Source organism: Homalodisca vitripennis, chromosome 5, assembly GCF_021130785.1.
Source record: "Homalodisca vitripennis isolate AUS2020 chromosome 5, UT_GWSS_2.1, whole genome shotgun sequence".
NCBI lineage: Eukaryota > Metazoa > Arthropoda > Insecta > Hemiptera > Cicadellidae > Homalodisca > Homalodisca vitripennis.
This window is the reverse complement of record NC_060211.1, coordinates 87,166,305-87,186,768: the sequence shown is the minus strand read 5'-3', so window position 1 is coordinate 87,186,768 and position 20,464 is coordinate 87,166,305. Positions and strand designations below refer to the sequence as shown.

The 20,464-nt window shown below is 35.3% G+C and overlaps 1 protein-coding gene across 1 annotated transcript in view; it reads right to left on the bottom strand.

The window, feature by feature from the left end:
* LOC124362472 overlaps positions 1–20,464 on the bottom strand; it is a 113,614-nt gene that overhangs the window by 78,789 nt on the left and 14,361 nt on the right. The gene's annotated exons all lie outside the window — the stretch shown is intronic.

Sequence of the window (20,464 nt, the reverse complement as noted above, 5' to 3'; positions counted from 1 at the left end):
TTTCACTCGAGTAAGACTCTAATATTTTTCAAATACTTCATTAGAAAATAATGAAAATATTAAAATAAATTATTAAAATACGTTTGAAAAGTTACGGTATTTTTTATACTTCCATTTAAAAACAAATGGAAGCTAACAAACCCCGACTTTGTGATTTCTCTTCATGGCCTTAGATAGCTCCAGTACTACTGAAATCTCTTGAGCTGTTCAATAAAATATGAAATGCTGCACGAAAAGTAAAATTCCAATAGCCATCACTTATCTCTTGAGTGCAATGCCATTTAGCCCTCCTAGTGATGAATATGTTTATTATGAATGATAGGTGCATTTGGAGTGTTTCGCTGGGGGTTTCTTAACAAATAATAAAAATTATTAATTTTATTGAAAGTACAACATATTATATACCAAAATATTCATAAAACATAAAGAACGATTTTGCAATAAATAAAACTACTTACCTTTGTACATATCCCTTAAATCTTGCTCAAAAATTAAAAAAAAAACTGTTTTTTGAAAAACAAATTTTTTACTACAAAAACCACATAGTATAAAACTTTCTAGACAAAAATTCGAAGATAGCCAATTTTTTCTAAATTTCATGAAGATAAATAATATATACAGTTTTCGTACAATAGGCTATTTTACTTGAAAAACCTGTTATGATGGAAATATATACAGTATGTACATGGAAGAAACCCTTCCATTCACTCTTAGGCACAACTACTGTCATGCTTTCTCTTCCTCCCTTGATACTTTGGTCTCCAAAAATGATCCAATTTATGGAAACACTCTCTATGAACACCAGAATTGCATCCTGGACACTAGAATCGTGATCTTCCCCTTTTTTTGTGTGGCCACATACAATACATAGCCGCTCTTGTCTTCCTGGTAAGCGTTGGAGGGAATGGCCTACACCAGGATTTGAATTATAATCATCGGGAAAATTGTCTGCACTGATATCACTGTCTTTTTTTTTATCTCATTTCTAATATCTTGTGAACGTAAATCATCCGCCATTTCGAACGTATTACGATCGGAATAAACGAAATAACACCGATAAAACACGCCGACACAACTCATAGGTTAGCGACGCGGCGGTTAGCGGCCGCGAGTAAAACACAACGTCGTAACAAATACCAGCTATTTGTTAATTCTTTTAACAATTCATCTGGAGACAGATCTAGAGGAAAGAGGAGACGTTTCTGTACACAATGCAGTAAATAACGGCCGAATTTTACCGAAGATAGCCGGGCAGCGATGACGAATTCGAAGGCATGTTTGAACGTCGACGCATCGACCTCTATAATTCATATTAAACAAATGAACGTCGCTAGAGCGGCTTCTATCACTAAGAGGGTTAGAAAAACATGCCTATAAAGTCCGCGTTATTCAGCAAGAAATTCCGTGGGAAGCCGCGGTTAACAACCAGTTCCATGTGCAAGTAGAACTAGATTTATGCCAACTATAACTAAGTTAGTTAAAGTAGCAACGCCCAAAGCAACGTTTTCTCATAATCGAGTTATTAACTGCTTTTTAGAGGAGAGGAGTAATCTGTATCGACCCTGTTCGTGCAACCAAACCACCTGACTGACATCATATAGGTCCGAAACACCCCTACAGCTGTCCGTTCCCAGGAAGCGAGTTACAGAACGTTAACTTCTGTCTGGCTCTGAACTATATCTATAATTGTGTGCAGTCAAATAAAACATCATTCCCTAGTCGTTGATTTGGAAAATGGTATGTGATAGTCTATATTTATTGATAAAGAATAATACGAAATGATGAATATTAGTTTTTAATTAATTCGGATACAACTTCTATAAACGAACTGTTGTAGCAATAGACATATGGTAAAGTCGTATAGTTTTATTATTATTTGACACAAGTGGGCATTTTTGGTTGATCACTAAAAACTATTGTTACGCTGGATCACGAACAATTAGATATACAGTGATCGTTACTTACGTCTTCTCTATCAGTTATATTGATATTCAGGAACTCATTGAAGCATATGTTGGGAAATGATGAAATTACGAATGTAATCTCTGCAGAAACCAGATGAAGACAATCTGGACATGACAGGAAGTGTTATGATGCCTCAAAGAAGTATGCCACATTCATGAATGGATTTTTTTCGTGACCTATCACGACTTGTCAGCTGGCTGTTAAAACTTGCAAGGCTCTGAAGTCCTTTTAAAACAACTGCTTTAATAATAGACTTGTCAAACACGTATCTTGAACTCGGAACAAAGTATTTCCACAATGAACCATGGCAGATCGGCTGAGCGGAGAGGGAAGTGGGCCGCGGGACGCCCGAGGGCCTCACGACTGGCGAAGGCTCGTGACGAGAGAGACCTACTCAGCAGTCGGTCATCGGTCATCGGTCATCGCGTGTTGGTGAGGTGTGAGCTCCGAGACCCCTGTGCTCTCCACCTGAGTTGTGGTTCAAAGTCTTGGTCGATAAATAGAAACCTTCCTTACACTCTTTTTCCATACAATTGTTCATGTTTTCTTACAAGCTATGTATGCTTGAGCACTTTCAGGCACTATCGATTTATGTTATAAATAAACAGAGGTTGAACTTCTGGATAAAGAAGAAGCCCACACAAAATAACTCACTCTCTTGCATGATCTTTCCTTCAGCAGAGGCGGATTTGTAGTTTTGCCGCCCATGGGGTATCTACAGTTTGCCGCCCCCCCTCCACCAACCATGTAGGCTTACCTTGGTCCCGGAACATACCATATTTCATTAATGTCAGGACTACGGAATAAATGGAGTATATTAATGATTGTTTAAACAATTACACTTTACAAATTGTTGGCGTTGTTATCAACAACACGTTTTGCCAATAGGTTTTTAGTGAACTGGTGCTTCAAACTCGTGGAGGAATGCCAAATTTGGGCAATTTCAGTAGGAGGACCGTCATCGCTGAAGAAGTGCGATGCCGTTAGCGCGGTGGCGGGAGAGAGTGGGCGGATGGCGCGGAACTGGCTGCGATTTGTCAGCCGAACTACACGCACAAGGAAACAGGTGATTGCGCGGCAACGGCAACCCGCTTGTATAACCAGTGATAGTGTCTTGCTCTGACAGGGACTTTCTACAACACCGAAACCTCACTGGGTCGACTCCTCCTCCGATGTAACTGGAACTATCCGACTTTATTAAAGGCGATTGTAATACACGCCTTTGTGTGCATAATACCACAAAAGAATTCGTATACTTACTACTAATGTTTTGGAAATAGTGCTCTCCCGGTATATTTTTGAAAAACATGTGAAAACATATGAATCATAATAACGCTTAGTTATGGTGTTCTAACTCTTGGGGTAGACAAACTTCTAAAAATAAAATGAAAATAGCTTTAGACCACACTACATAAGATATTTCTACACCTACTTCCCCCAAATGGAATACAGCTCTTGCAAAAATGAAAATCAGCTGTAAATGAAAATCCCCCATTTAAAAAATGTTGTCGGAATATTAAACTTCTGGCATTTCTTTTTAATATTATCTCTATGCTTCATCTTACGTTAATTTCATGTTTAAAATAATTTAGTTTAATGATGGACGGAATATCTCTACAGCCAACTATTTGGTTACCAAAAGACAATATAGACGTAGTCTCGTATTGCATGAGCGTTGATAACAACCACCTATTGTTATCTGTGCATGGATCCGTCCGTGTGCATAACTATGGCTTTCGATTGATTTGGCTGAAATGGTACGAATGTCCTATACTACCTCTATATCGTTCAAAGTTTTGCTGGCGTTTTGTTTCAACACGTTTTCAAAATAGTTTAAACATTTTTCGAATGTAGTTTTTGCACAAATTTAGTTCATTTAAAAAATAAAGACTTCATGTTTTATCAAAATTCAATGTAAACGTGTTTTTAATTTTGTGTTAGAAATTATATTGTTAATCATGTTCTTTATCGCACGTATGGTCAATTTATACTCTCAAAAGACTATTGACTACTTCAAATGTTAATATAAGTAAATCGAATAGAAAATATATGTATAAAATTGCACGTATTATCAGAAAATTACAATATAGCTTACAACACCTTGATTGGTTTCCTCGTAGTTTTGAGCTGAGAAAATTCAACTAAAAAGAAAACAATTAAAATATTTGGAACTTTTTGTTTTTCTTCAAAACTCGCAGCTAGAAGTAAAGTAGTATATCTTATGAATTTTTTAAAATGCCAAATGTTATGACGTATATTCAAAAACATATCACAACCATTTCGATTCTTCAAAATTTGATTCCGATATCTGACATACGGGCGCCACTGCTCTGTCGAGTAACTTTACAGGCGAGGTGGCAGCAGGTTGACGGTATCACACAGGTGCGGTATATTACCGGTGACAAAAACACTGTGGGAGCCGGACCGCTGGTCAGTCGGTGGTGGCCGTCACGGACTGCTGCGTGCTGCCGAGGTCTGAGTGTGTCGGCGCGGTGTTGTACAAACAGTTACCGACAGCAGCGACACTCTCGTCACGTATTCCCGTCTAATTTGGTTTCCAAGGATTCTATTTTACCATTTTACAGAACAGGTCTCCACGTGAAGAGCTATTGTACATCACACATGGGCGAGAAAAGTGTGAAGTAGAGAAATGAAACGCATGAATAAAACAAGAAACGGAAAGTTGCTCACTTATTTATTTTTTTTTTTTTTATATATTTAATTTAATTCTTAAAATAAGATTTTTATTGTTGACCCACAAAAGCGAAATTGGCACTGGAGGAAAATTAAGGAAAACAAGGATTCCTACAATCAGCAAAAGAGACAGTTGACAGCGAAGCTCATCTCGTGTATTTCGCGAAATTCTCCCTGAATTAAGTATACGATCGCCAGGAGAACAGAGAAATAATTTCAAAACTCGCTCTTTCGCACCAACGCCAATTGATAGGTTATAGGTTCAATCTTTATATAACATGTATGAGGAAAGACTTTTGACTAACTTGACACAGCAAGTCACTCACGCCTACAACCTGATTGCCGATGATTCGCATGTATACAAGCCTCTTTACTGCTACAATTCACCCATTCACTTCATCTTCCATTAAAGTGGCTTGTGCTGAGGTGTAATCCGTTGTGTACCAGTGAACAGTGGAACAGTTCACAAGAATGCAATTCACCTTTCTCTTCCTTTCCCAAACCGTCTTCCGCGTTGGTTCTGATGGTCTTCTGTACTTCCTGTCGGATATTGTTCTCGTACTTTTCTTGATTAATAGTACGTAACCTGTGAAGTATTTTGGTGAGACAAGGTGTGAGTGTCCGATTAATACGAGGTTAACATGTTCTACCTATCACCCTTACAAGCATTTCACGAGTCCAGCATTTTTGTTTTGGGGTACAAATAAAAATGTGGTATTATTCTTGATAAATCTAAACTATGACTGAAAATAGTAAAAGCCATGTGACGGAAGGATTTTTATACTCTCTTGAGAGCCTTTCGGTTTATAAAAGTAGAAATGTTCATTGTTAAAATGTTCACAAATATTTTGCGTGATACATTATAATGTTATAACAAATAAATTCAACTTCGACAAACGAGTATTCACTTATTGAGAGGAAGAAACTTGTTTATATTAAAGCGTTGGTGTGTTTAGAGACGGTAATCAACATTACAAATGTAACCGAACATAACAAAAATGTAAGAACATTAGAACGACTATCTCTTATAAACGATAACGCGAACGTTACAATGGCTTCAGAAAGTAACTCTACTCACTAGCAATTTTCCGAGATCTTTACAGTATCTTCTTGAGATATATGTCATAGAGGCTCCTACACCGACGTGAATATTGGAGATCTAGGAAGAATATCAGAGATCGGTAAATTTGATGCTTAAGAATTTTGACTTGCAAGAGGAGGTCAAGTATATGAAGTCCACGAATGTTACAGAGAATTCTCTTAACCTTGAAGAAGCCTTGTATACTTAGACTGCTGGGGATTTTTTATTAGTAAGGGACATGGAGCCTAAAATGTATTGAACCCAAAACATTGATTGTTAGAGGATGCCAAATGAGTGAGGAAACTGTGTGTTCGCAGACGTGAAGGTAATTTTAAACCAGAGAGCAAAGACCTTAGTTACCGAGTAACTGAGACTTGGATAATGAAAAGTTAAGCGTCCCAGCAACAAAACAGCTTAACCACGTTACGAAAAATTCGTATTTTTTGTGTTCGTTTTATGTGCGAATTTCCAGTCTAAAAATACGGTTTACCTTCGTAAATTGATATGTGTGCTAAGCCATTGTCGCCAGAAGGCTGGCAGTTGGCAGTTTCACCTTCCACACCGTGACGAGGTATTCAGGCTAAGCCTAACTAACATCCTCCGTCTTATAATAATTGCTTTCTATTCCGCTCACCAGCCTGCCACCGCAGCTGCGTGGCGGTTATCCCATTTGTAACTTACCCGTTAACTCCACGAACACACTTTTGCAACAACCCGTGTGTACGTGGTTTAGCGTGTCACCTCCGCTTCCGTTTTAAACGTGTGCAGAGTTCTGTTTCAGCTTTCTTGCTCCGTCTTGTGCTTTTTGGACCGGGGAGCGAGTTAAGGAGTGCGCCATAAATGCAGACTTGCGCGAGTTAAATTACCCAAAAAGTATGACATTTTAATTCAAGCAATTAAAGGCAGTGTTCTTTGTTACTGGTGAAATACCGATCTTGGACTGGTCGCGAAAGTGATTTTTGTATCCAAGCAGCAGTGTGTGAGTGCCTGTAGGATTACCGCGCTGCGGAATTCCAAACCGGCGTGTTATGAAAGTACAAAATTTAGGCTAGTAAAATCGTCTCGTCCAAGCTCACTGTTGGTGCTACAATTGACATTTCAAAACGTTCCGAGGCAGCCGTGTCAGATTGCGAAGAATTAGACATGGCGTCCTAGCAATCCGAGAATCTAACAGCCTATCTCACATGCAAATAAAGGTGAATGGGAGTTGTTAGAGGGGTACGTGGGTAACAGGGTACCTTTCAACTCTTGCTTCATCTCTTTGTGCGGTGCAATCAGTTATTGGTTTGGATATATTTTCAATTTTAATATCACAGCCCTTAGGTATGAGCTGTAATATTGGAGACAGAAAAATACAATTTTTTATTACTGCACAAGAATTAATTACGCATTAAAAGTAAAAAATATAAATTGTCAATGATACACAAATTCAAAATACTTACATAAATGTACATTTTTAAAATACGTATGTTAATTAAATATTATTTTTAATGATTTATGAGATGTAATAATATTGAAATAAAATTCCCATAAATACTACGTAAGGGAATTTATTTGTTTTATACATAACAGATACGTATTTCCCACCAGTTATCGTTAATATACGGTACATAGTTTATAAGATCACTTTGTGTTTGATTATGAGACGTCCTACTTTGCATACCTTCAATCCCCCGTGTTTTGTTTCCAACCTTCAAAAAAGGTATCTAATAAGACTATGACTATATATTTTTAAACTAAACCGAAAGCGACTTTACCACCTTAACGTTCTAGTTTGTAATTATATTTTCCCTCTTGTTATTGGTAACGTGTTTGATGTTTAGTAGTTTCATATCACGACATGATAAAACAGCGGACTTTTTTACCTTCCTTCCCAATATCCTCGAGGAGTTTCGCAGGCTCTCCCGTACAACCTATAACATGCCCGATAGGAACAATCTCGAGGTGAAGGATATTTATAGTTGGGACAGAGGCCAGGAGCTAAGGGGCAGTGTAAAGAGCAAACACTTGGAGATACTAGGGCCAGCTGCTTGATAAACCGCGTGCACCGTCTACTATCTATGGGTATTAGAGCTACCACTCGAGGGTGATGAGCGACCCAATAATACATAAATATGGGATATTCGGAGATAACAGCTGGTCTTACGTAACAAGCATGCTTAAAAGTATGAGTAGTGCTTAAGTATTCCGAGTTTATTACGAACTTTATTCTTGTAAGTGGTTTTAAAGATGTATTCGTAAAGTATTAGAGTAAATTTATATGAAAAACTACTCATCCACGTTAATTAGTTACTACAATAAATTAACGCATAAACTTATTGTATACAAAATCAATACAGACAAATGAAACGTAATGTTTATTCATCACAAGACCTGTGATATTAACTGTGATTTATAAAATTAACTAGCACATACCCACGGCTCCGCCCGTAATGTCTATACAACATTCCGAGTATGTTACTGAATAGGTCCCACGAATTCAGAAACACTTGCACTATTTTATGAACTCCAGTCGAAGTTCATTGCCTTCTCAGTGAAAGCAGTTGTGATGTAATACGATGTTGTCCTTTGATATTTTAAAAATTGAATTAGTCATACATCATGCATCAGGTACCCATTTCTCGTTGTGCATGATTAAGAGTACCAGAGGTTAAGAAAAATTACGAGTAATTCTTATTTCATGGTTTGTAGTTCTAGTTCAAATTAATTCTATTTCCAACTCAAAATTGGAGTTTGCTATTTCCCCAATAATATATACCTATATATAATTTTGTAATGAGGTTGGATTCTAAACAGCACAATTTTCTAAACTGCATGATTATAGATATTGTTATTGAAAATTAAAATCAAGACCAATACTACTAACACATTTCAATACTTATGACATATGACTTACACTACGAAAGTTATCATCCATATTATGTAAAGGTGATACATGATGCAGTAAAGTACAGGCTCTTGCTTCCAAATCCATTTTTGCTCAGTATCATATACCTCATAAGTGAGAAATGAATGCAATGTCCCCTCGACGATTTTCTGTCATAAAAATTGCATTTGGTGTCTCGGTATTGCTTTGTGATTCCACTTGCTACAATCACGGACTCACCCCGCTTTTTCGTTTCTTCAAATTGTAGTCACGGAGGGGATGGTTTGTCGGATCATGCTAATGTCCGGTTCCTCCGATTTTTTTGTTCCATGAGCTATTGTAAATATGCAGTCTCACAATGTCTAAGAAACCCTAATTTAATGCCGTACATGTGCACACACATTCACAATTTTGTTCCAGAATACATTACTTGGTTTGTCTTGTTGCCATGATGTTGAAATAAGAAGTGCTGTTAGTATCAAACTAACTAAATGCTTTCCCTCTATAACTGTTAACAAACTGAAAATAGTGGTTAAATTAACTAAGCATATGATAGTGCTGTGATAAAACAATGTTTTCACAGAACAGTTGATTACATTTAACAGGCACTTTAAATTCATATTTTCAACATTAGAGACCATTTATAATATTATTAGAATGTAAGTTACACAACAATAACAAATTGCAGAAGCTAGTATCTGAGTTGCACAGTAAATACCACACAATAAAGCCGTTTTACTTTCAGTTAATATTTTTATGAATAATGATGGTTGTAAATTCAATTAAGCTGTGGGAAACTTTTAAAACGCTCGTATATAAAGTTTAATATGGACTTTTCGATAAAGTATTGTTAGTAAAATTTAATACATTTCCATGACTATAGATTAGAAAAATAATGTTGGTTAGTATTACTTTTGAAACATCCATGTATAAAGTTTTATATCGATGTTTAAATAAAATATTTTACGTGGATTTTTTACCATATAAATTTAATAAAATAAACAAACTACTGTATGTTCTTTCAAAATAGTAATGAAACATGTTTAATTGATTTGGCGTCTTGTATATATTTCAATATAAATTACATTTATAAATATATTAAATGCAATAAATGTAATCGATTCGTATTGTATATAAATCATAAGTAAAATACTTATATTCTGTGAACTCGGCACTTTCCAAAACATTCGTGACGTGTTTTACCTTTTATAGTTAATTAATACGTACAATGTGGCTTTGTGGGGTCAGGCTGTAGCAAACATTCGGGACATAGGCGCATTCTGACTCAGTCAATCTGTTGTCATACGATGTGGTTTTGTGGGATCAGGCTGTAGCAAACATTCGGGACACAGGCGCATTCTGACTCAGTCAATCTGTTGTCATACGATGTGGTTTTGTGGGGTCAGGCTTTAGCAAACATTCGAGACACAGGGGCATTCTGATTCAGTCAATCTGTTGTCATCGCTTTTAGATTATATTATCAACAATTTACAAATATAATTTGGTAAATACAAGTACATTTCTTTATTGCTACAAGTTGTCTTTAGTTGTCCGAGTACCCATATGTATCCCAGATGCCGAATTTTGCGTTGCAGGCTTGCAGTTAGGTACTTCTAGAATGGTTTCTAGTTTATAGACTTTTGAGGCTTTTTGTTTCCGATCTCTCGGCTCTTTTAAGATCAGATCTGTTCAATACGCTTCAGGATGCTGTAAGTTTCAGAAATCCTAAAGATTCCCAAGCTGTGTCACATAAAAGTGACACCATAGCCTTAACTTTTTCTGATATAACACATCATATTGTTCTTTACTTTTTCAATTCCGGTGCCAATCAAAGTTTCTCCTGGTAACTCAGATTTTTCAGATCTAATTTCCGCAGGCGATGACGGAGCTGGACCGATACCGGGTGACCATGACCTGTGGACCGTGACCCAGGGCGTGTCTCGACATAGCCATACCTCATCATCAGGGGTCTAGTCCGCATACGTGACTGTGACGTACCGTCATGCATGTCCGGTTGCTGTCTGGACATGTATACGGGTGATAAGGAGGTTGCAAAAACCGCTTCGGCAATAGTTAGGGAATTATCAATTCAATGGTTTTGGCTTTACATTGACCTTGCTTTCTGTATTGAATAAATTAAAACAATCTCTAAATAAAGTCCAGATGGAGTCCACAAATTATTTGCTTTCAATCATATCTTTCTAATATGTCTCAGGCGTTGACGTAAATTCATATTTATTTTAATATTCGTGAGACAAAATTCAATTTAGAAAATAAATAGTTTTCAAAATTTCAATCGTAATCTCACCAAAGCCAAGTAGGATAATAATATATTTATGAGTTACTACAATGATATAGACCATAATGGGTGTGCCTTTTTATAACAATATTCCAGCTGTACTACTGGTTGTGCGAACGCTTTCAAAAATTAGTAAATTAAAGGCACGTGATTTTTGCCCGTTTATAATTTTATTCGGTGAGCAGAAATGGTTCTGGTTAAAAAAACCACAAGTGAACTAGTTTCAGTTATTTCATAAAGCACATTCGTGTAAACTTGAAGTATTTGAGTAAACCAGACGAGTTCCAAAGTGAGAAAGTCGGGTTGCATCTCCCGGAAACGTGGACCCAGAGTCAGAGGTCCTCTGTGGAATTTCAAGGTCGTGGAGTTGTGGGTCGACTGACTGAGCAGGGAGCGAGTGGTTGGGCTCGACCTGGTCCTCCTACAGCCTGTCCTAGCAGCGAGCATCACTGCGGGCCACCTGTGGTTGATGAGGTCGCTCATATCGCAGCATTTACAACTAGCTATCAACGATCGTCTTGTCTCTCTCGACTCGACATGATAAAGATTCCTCTACTGACTCCAGCTATATGATCATTAACCCATCACTTGTCAGAAGTAGTGTCCTATAACCTGCGTGAACTGACAACTCAACATTTGTTGCGACTGTGCTGAATATACAAATGTGAAAACAACAGTAATTTCAGGTAATGAGCAGTATTTCAGTGAATAATGGATGACAACAAGATGGTGGATACTGTACATGTTCATTTACTGATGGAATGGTGACTAAACGACAATAAAACCTAGACATTTCTGAGTGTTTAATTTTATATTCTAATATTGCTAGTCACAATTTCTTAATTTCTCTCAGCGATATTTTCCTCATTGAGTGTTTTTTAGATACGATATCGTGAAACTTTGTAAACCTTCACATACTATGTCACAAATTGTTCTACAAATAGTTCAGCTATTCAGAAACCATTTTCTCTGCCAAGAAACTCCTTGTGTAGTACTTAAATTGTTTTTTAAAGATACAAATGAAGAATTGTAATTATAAGTCCTATTAAACATTCCTTCAGTTTTCAATAAAACATGGAAGCAGGTAATATATTAACAACCAAGGCCACATATACGATATATTTTAAACACAATTTGGATGACTTAAAACGATCCTAACTTTTGTCTTTAAAGGTTAAAGCAACTGAGCTGACTCAAAATGTATGAAGAATACAATGCATTATTAAGTTACCTTGTAGTTATTTAAATCTTTAGAAGTCAAATCGCAGAAAGATTGAGTCAAATACCTTGTATAAATTTAAATAAACTGTTGAACTGGGAGGATTTAGAAGAAGGAGGCGCTTTTGTCAAAACAGTTACAAACTTTTTCCATGATAACATTCCACGAATTAAATGTACTGGTCATACTTTTCATACATATTTTTCGAAAAAGATTATTGACACGATTTAAAAACTCGATAAAGAAATCAGATAATTATTTCCAATTTAATATATTTGCCGACATTGTACACTTGGCAATGTCTAGATACAAGTGCAAAGTTGAGCCGACATTTTCTTTGATTGGTGACGCCGACAATATCCTCAGTGTGTGTCGATTGTGTGCGAGCAGAACTGTACGATGATTTGTTTACAAACGTTATTTACCGAAATGTGTGAGAATAATAAAAACCCAAGTTTTGGCTACGTCGGATAAATTTTTTTACCAACATGTATAATCTAATTCATTAATAGCATCAAGCAATGTGGGACATTTTTTATATAACCAATAATAATTATGTAAACTTGTGCAATATTTGTTTTCAATTATGCCTTGTACCAGAGTACATTTTTCAATGTAAACCTTTTATAATATAATAAAACTAATATGTTAGTCCAGGATAATAAATACTGCTATAAAAGTCTTTTAGGAAGGATTTAAAACATGCAGATTTATAGACAAACGTTATTTTTTAAGTAAAACTCTACTTAATCCAACAAAACGAAATAGTTTCTTCAAAAATTATATTTTCAAATGGAATTAAAGATTTGCTACTTTAAAATAACACACTAACATGCTTTTTACATTTTCAAACGTGCATAAAATGTTTTTCATTTTACTTAACCCGATTGTCACCATTTTTATATATATTTACTTTGTTTATATATATTGTTTTATATACTTTGTTTATATATACACACACATACATATAGGCCGTACTGTTAGAGGAGCACATTCTACGTATCGACTAATAAAATTATTGTGGAGAATAAAGTTAGAGACATTGACGCGTGGTAGATCAAACTTCCTGGATTGTGATACTTGTTAAAAACCAATTGAACTTTACACCTGCATTATTCTAGTTACATCCTCATAGTATATTTTTTCGTCTCTGTTGATCCTGGCAGAGATGTGGTTGACCGACACTTCTTGTCCATTTTGACGCTGCAAGGTCATCGTCACGCATCGATCACTTCCGGCTGACAGCGTTTCCGGTACCGGTGCTCCATGTCATTCACTCGGGCGGTGGTCAGCTGATGTCACGGCTGGTGTCCACTCTTCGGACGCCATGTGGCTAGATTGATCCTACAATGAGGCAGCTGGATTTGTGACTGGCGTTGTAACCGCTATACGTTGTACTGTAAATATTCGCTTACATTCAGCTTCAATTTGAGTGGCGTTGTAACAGTTATTCTGTTGCTCCGTGTAGTTTTATTTATACACTCAGAGCGTCATGTTTGAGATGAGCAGTGCTCTTACTGCTCTTCTGTTGCTCCGTCAAGTTTTACTTTAACACTCAGCTTCATGTTTGAGTTGAGTAGTGCTCTTACTGCTCTTCTGTTGCTCCGTCAAGTTTTACTTTAACACTCAGCTTCAGGTTTGAGTGGCGTTATAACCGTTATTCTGTCGCCCGTTAAGTTTACTTACATGTTCAGCTTAAAGTTTGAATAAGGTTTCAACTGATGTGTAATCTTGTAGCTCCTTAGGAGTTTTACTTCAAATAAACTTCAGGTTTAAGAAGAGCGCTGTAACCGCTATTTTACTCATACACTCAGCTTCAACATTGTGAGTGGCGCTGTTGTTGCTATTCTGTTACTCATAAAATGTAATGAATAATGAATAATGTAATAAAATGAATACATTCATTCATCTTCTGATAACGTTTATATCTTATTAACGAGCAGTGATGTAAATTGGTTTGGTAATGCTCATTATTTATAAATGTTTATTAATAGTATTAAAAACGTTTATTTAACAATTTTGAGTTATCTATACCTTTTGCCTTTACTTTTTATTTAAAAATATATTAATTCCTGAGGTGATGATGAAATAAGTAGTACTACTCTTGTTCAAAACTCGAAACGTCAAACCTAATAATCCACTTATTTCCCCTCCCCTTTCTCTCTGATTTCCTATAAGTTGTTTTTTACATTAAACCGTTTTAAAGGTACTCGGTCAAATAATTTAGCTCCTGGGTAGCCAAAGCTGTCGGTGGTACTGAATATTATGTAATTAGTTAGAACGAAATACTAGAGCCAATTGTTTGATAAAAGTAAATTAAAGAAAATAGAGTAGCATAGCATTATGTAGGTGGCTGAATTTTTATTTCAAACTAATCGTGTAGTTTGTACCGAACAACCCTCGACTTGAAAGATTTAAGTTGACATACCTGACATACTATCCAATCTATTCCAGATTTAACAAACTATGTCCAACTACGTTCTCGGTATTTAAAATTAATACACTTTGGTCGATGTAAATTTTCGCTCTTAAACATATCGGTAACACTACAACGATGTAATTTCCCAAAATAATTTTTTCCGAATTTCCTTTCACCTAACTTTACTGATGTTTACCCCAGTTGTACGACATCATATAGTATGGAAATAAGCACAAATGGATATCCGAGCGGAACGCGGCTCGGCGCGGGTACCGTAGCCTAGATTCCGAGCCTCTCGCATCCGTGTCTGCAGCAGCATCTCGGTTCTCGGGTCAAGGCTGAGACACACTTCCTCCTTACCGACACAAATATAAACAAACACCGGCACGCAGAGAGGATGCCAGATCTGGGTTGTGGTACGAGTGGTTACCGCAAGCGACGCAAGAACACACGCACAATGGAATCCATCCGACTCTCTTCACTGTTGACAGTGACAGGTAAAAGCAAAAATTGAGCTTTTACGGTATCAAATGTAAATAGACATATTTGTATATTTTCTCTTCAATGTAACGCGTTATTAGAGGAAAACAATGTAAATTTTATCATTCGAACAGCATTGATTCTGTAAAGCTAAATACTGTACCCTACCACAGTTTAAATTCAAACAAAATATTATTCACCACGAAAAATACAGTGCAGAATAAGATATAAATATATTGAATATGTAAATATGGTAATGTTATAAGAATGATGTCGCAATTACATGTTGTGAGGTGGGATGTACGATCGCCACTCTATTTTATACCACACCGCAGTAAGAGATGTTTGTCACTACTACAGTCCGAGCAGTGACGTGTACAATCTTCAGTCTACTCTGTGTCGCTACTATAGTTTAAGCGATACCTAGCAAGGATCACTTCTGGCTGGTTTATACCTTCCAGTTGAACCCACCACTGGGCACAGCAAAAACCGACGTGTCACTTAAATCTGGGCAACCTTATGGATGTCCAGGAGCGGCACATTACTAACCACAAATGTCGAGATTCTGGGGTTCAAGGGCAATTCGATAGGTCTAGTCTACTGTGGGAGATGACTGTTGGAGTTGGTTCCCTAACCTCGGAGGTTCTTGCTAGCCTCAACAAAGGTGTGCCACCCCCTGCCTACTTTGACTGGAGAGGTTAGTTCAGAGCTGGCCTCCCCTTCTTCCGGAGGGGCATGAGTTTGAGATGTAGTGCCCTAATTCTTCCTCATGGATCTCGATAGGAGGCGGCCCCTACTCCCTAACCTTACCAATCCTGAATATAAGTGCAATTTATAAGCGTCTTGTCCTAAGAGAACAGAAAAAAAGCGATGGATTTAAAATTGCCAGTCTATTCATGTCGTTTCCACAGTAAAGAGATTTGCCACTAATACACTGCGGCGTGGACGATCGCCAGTTTAGCTATGTAGCTGCCACAGTAAGATATTGTCACAACAGTAAATACTGTAGATAAATCACTACTATAGAGTTTGAGCGGTGGCATGAATGCTCGCCTGTATACTCTATGTCGCTAGCACCGGTTAGGATGATGGAATGCTCGGCCGCTAGTCTATTCTACGTTACAACCCGTTACAACCTGTCAGTCTGTCCCGGATTCCAGATTATTACTAGTTTGTGGCACTTTAACCTTTACAGCCACGGCGCTGCACTTTCTTTTCTCGACTCCAATAATACCGCTTTGTCTCTTGGAGGCTGCAAGGAAGTTTCGCAAAGATGGAATTGTGTATCTTTTATCCTTGGATGCTCTCAAATCTTACACTATGTCATCCAAATACATTGCCGTGATAAAAAACACATGGCTACTTAATACAAATAATTCGTTTAAATCTATGTATCTAGAAAATTAACCTAAGAAATAATAGTTACTGTGGAGTCTTGGCCATCGCTTCTTTACTGTATTCTTAATTGTTTTTCTATGTAATAAATAATAAAATATAATTTTTCTAATATTCTACTAAATATGTGCAGCTTTATAACACTAGGACCCTACAAAAAGGCATACACAGAATGTATGCCCTTATGGGGCAAATTTAAAACTTTCGTGTTTAATAGTATAAAAGTTATTTTTGTAAAAATTTGTCTTTGGTGACGTATCAAATTCAATGGGTGAATGTTATTTGTAGTATGGTGAAAATATTTCCTTAATGCGTCCCTGTCTCTGAGGTCCCTCCACATCGAGACAACTGCGCTTGTCTAATTCCATCATCAGTCCAAAGTCAAAGCCTGCTTGTTGTTTCACCGAGTTATGGAAATGATTACCTGAATACATTCAAACGTGAGTTCAGAGAATATGCCCATTAAATATTTACCCCTACGATTTTCTTGTTTTTCAAATAGGGGGTTCTCGTGGCGAACACCGAACACTCAACATCTTAGCTGATATATATATATATATATATAAGTAGATATGAATGTGAGGGTTCTAGCTCACTTTTGGGACAGTCAGAAAATCAATGTAAAATACTGTTCATTGAACAATAAACAAATCTAAGAAATCTAACAGGAAATCACGAATGTTAAATAACCGAATCTTTAGCTGTTTGCTTCTACTTTCTTAAGCTGTTTTATAAAAAATCAAGAAATCAAAAATTTTACTGGATTTCTCTAATATCGTTCTTAATCACGTCATATGATAAAAATTTCTCAGAAACCAGAACCACATAACAAATCGCGTTTGTAACAGCATTTTGGAAATCCATATTGATAATTATATCGTTCTTTGAACTAGAAATATTTGTCAAACTCTTTGTTGTATCAATGACATAAATGGGTCTATTTGCTATAAATTCTTTGGGGTTGTAATACATTTCCATATTTTTGTAGTAAACTTTCTTAAAATCTTGATACATCTGATACATGATTCTGAAAATACCACCGGAAATGTTTAAATTTTGTAATTCATCTGGATAATAAGAACCATTCAATTTTACTGTGATATTTTTAATATTCAAACTATCAAACTTTGAAGGATTTTTCTCTTGATTATTCTGTCTATCTGTTTGAAAACCTATGATAACGAACTTGGGATTGAAGATATTTCTATAAATATTTGTGATATCGAACGAATAAGTTGTTCCGGAAATACCTTTTTGCTCAATACATTGCCAATCTAGAAAATTAAACATGATGTTTTGAGATTTTATAATTTCATCAATCAACTGAATTTTACTCGTGGTTTTGTAATCAATCATCGGAACTCTAATGAAAAACTCGTTAATTGTAATTTTGCCATCAACAGGCATAACATTTCCAGTTGCAGTCTTCAGAATCACATCATCGTCTTCAGCTCTTATGAAACTAATGTAAAATCCACCTTTATAGATTGGAAAATTTACATTTTCAAAGAATCCTAAGCCGAAATGTGCTAAATCACCGACCGCTTCAAATTGTCCAAATTTAAAAGTTGATTCAAAACTGTTTGAAAATACATCACTTTTGGAATAACAAATAGTTCCTTTAATTGTGCTTAATTGGCCACAGTTTTCGACTTCTTCTATCAATTTATTGTGTTTTCTTACTTCAATCTTAGAAAATAAAAACGGTATAAAATTATCGATTAATCTAACATTATCAGTTCCAAGATATGCTTGACCATCTTGTTTTGTTAAAGTTCCAGAAATATAAAACTGGAAGTTAGACGAGCAAAAGTTATCTCCAAAATCAATATTAAACTCAGTTCTTTTATTCGGTTCATTCAAATGTTGTTTACTAATTGGATAGAAATTTTTAAACTCCGCCCTTTCAATATCACTAGCATACTTTCTGTAGTCCACCATTTAATAAGAGAAAATTTAGAAATTTTAAACATCATGTATAAGAAAGATATCATTTTTTCATCGATCTAATGTACGTTTTTATAAGAAAAGATATAAATTTTAGTAAAATAATTAAAAAGATTAGAGTCATTTTTAATGATCTACTTCGTCATATTCAGGATTCTCTTCCTTAAATTTTGCGATCTCGGTCACATATTTCAATAAAATCTGCACAGGATAGTAACCGCTATCTATAATATTGTTCCAATCAACTGTATCTTTATTTTCATCCAAAAACTTTATACTCAAGTGTTGATAGAGACAAAGAACAGACATATGATCTTTTAATTGATAATGTATATTTTCTTGAATGAACTCTGATGATAAAGTTTGATATTTAGCAATGTTATACCAATTCAATTTGTTTACGTATAATCTCATCATATCTTCGGATAATTCATATTTTTGAGAAATGTCATCCCAATGTTCTTTTTTCAAATCTCTTTCGTGTTGCATGATAAAAAGATCGAAAGCACTGTAATGTCCCGCCATCTCTATTTATTAGGAAAAAATTTCAAAATCATGTTTTTATAAATTGGCTCTTTTTTGCGTTACATTCAGCACATTTTCCAGAAATTCTCATAACTCCATTGATGTTTGCATAGTATTTTATATCATTTGTTGCAGTTTTTTCTTTACATCTCACACAATATATGAGCGCCATTTATATAAGGAAAATTAGTCATCGTAACCACCTAATCCATTAAATCTGATGTCGATGGCTCTAAAACTTATAACAACATCTTCTTTAAATTTATTAAAGTTTTCTTCTAATTTTTGAAATTTGACAGCATAAGAATCATTGTATTCAACAAATTTATGACCAATATTCTCAAAAGTTTTCGTAGCATCTAAACTAAACTTATCAAAAGACTCTTTAAATTTAGTAAGTTTTTCATTAATTTCACCAACATCGTCTACTGATCTTTTACTTCTTTCATCAAGTTTTTCATAGACTTCTGTTGTAAAATCTTTAACATGCTGTTTATGATTCTCATAATTTTGTTTTAGTTCATTAAACATTTTAATAGGATCTTCTAATTGAATCATTACAACAACATCAAATGGATTAATTCCTTTACTAACACTGCTAATTCTTTTTCCTTTAAAATCTAAGGCATTTTTAACATTCGGATCATGTAAATCAACAATATCGATGTTTTCTGATAATTTTAGAGGTTTTAAAATTTGTTCTTTAACAACAACATCATGTTTGTCAATACCAGGTCGAACACCGACAATTCTTTTTTTATTAGCCAAACTAACATAATTCTTTTCAACTTTGATCGCTTCAGTAATTTTATCAGCTTTTTCGATATGAGACATTAAATTGGTAAATAATTTTTTTACACCATCATCAACTTCTTTTTCCAATGTTTTTATTTTATCAGCAACTTCATTTGAACTCATGAAATTTGCAAGTTTGTTATCATATTCTGCTTTAAAATCTTCAATCTCGACAGCAAACATATCTGAATCTGGAAGGGTTTGTAATAAATTTTCTAACTTGTTATCAAACTCATTTCTCAAACTATCAAAATTGAAACTATTATCTACATTTTGAATAATTTGTGTACCAAATACGTCAAAAATATTTTGTGAATCCATATTTATTAAGTAATAATTTGTTAACAACTTCTTTAAAATCTTTACCAGTACTCAGTTCATTCAAAACAAAAACACATAAATGACCACAAATTGGGGGATCTTTATAGTCTTGAATCTGAGAATCATTGTAGTAGACGCTTGATTTTTTCAAATATTTAATCAATTCTATAGGTGGTTTGTCCTCAATTCTTCCATACGAATCAAAATAACATGCATTCTTATCATTTTTATAATAACAAATCCAATGCGTTCCACTTCCCATAATAGAGTCTAAATTCACAATTCCACATTCAAATTTCTTAACTTTTTCAGGTAATGTATCTCTCATGAAGATTCCTCTAAAATGTTTAATATTTTTGCAGATTTCTTCCAATTCCCCGAATGTTAAAGGTTTAAATTTTTTTTTTTCAATGTTTGATTTCACGTAATTCAAAGTTTTTTCATCTAATCCAGATCCT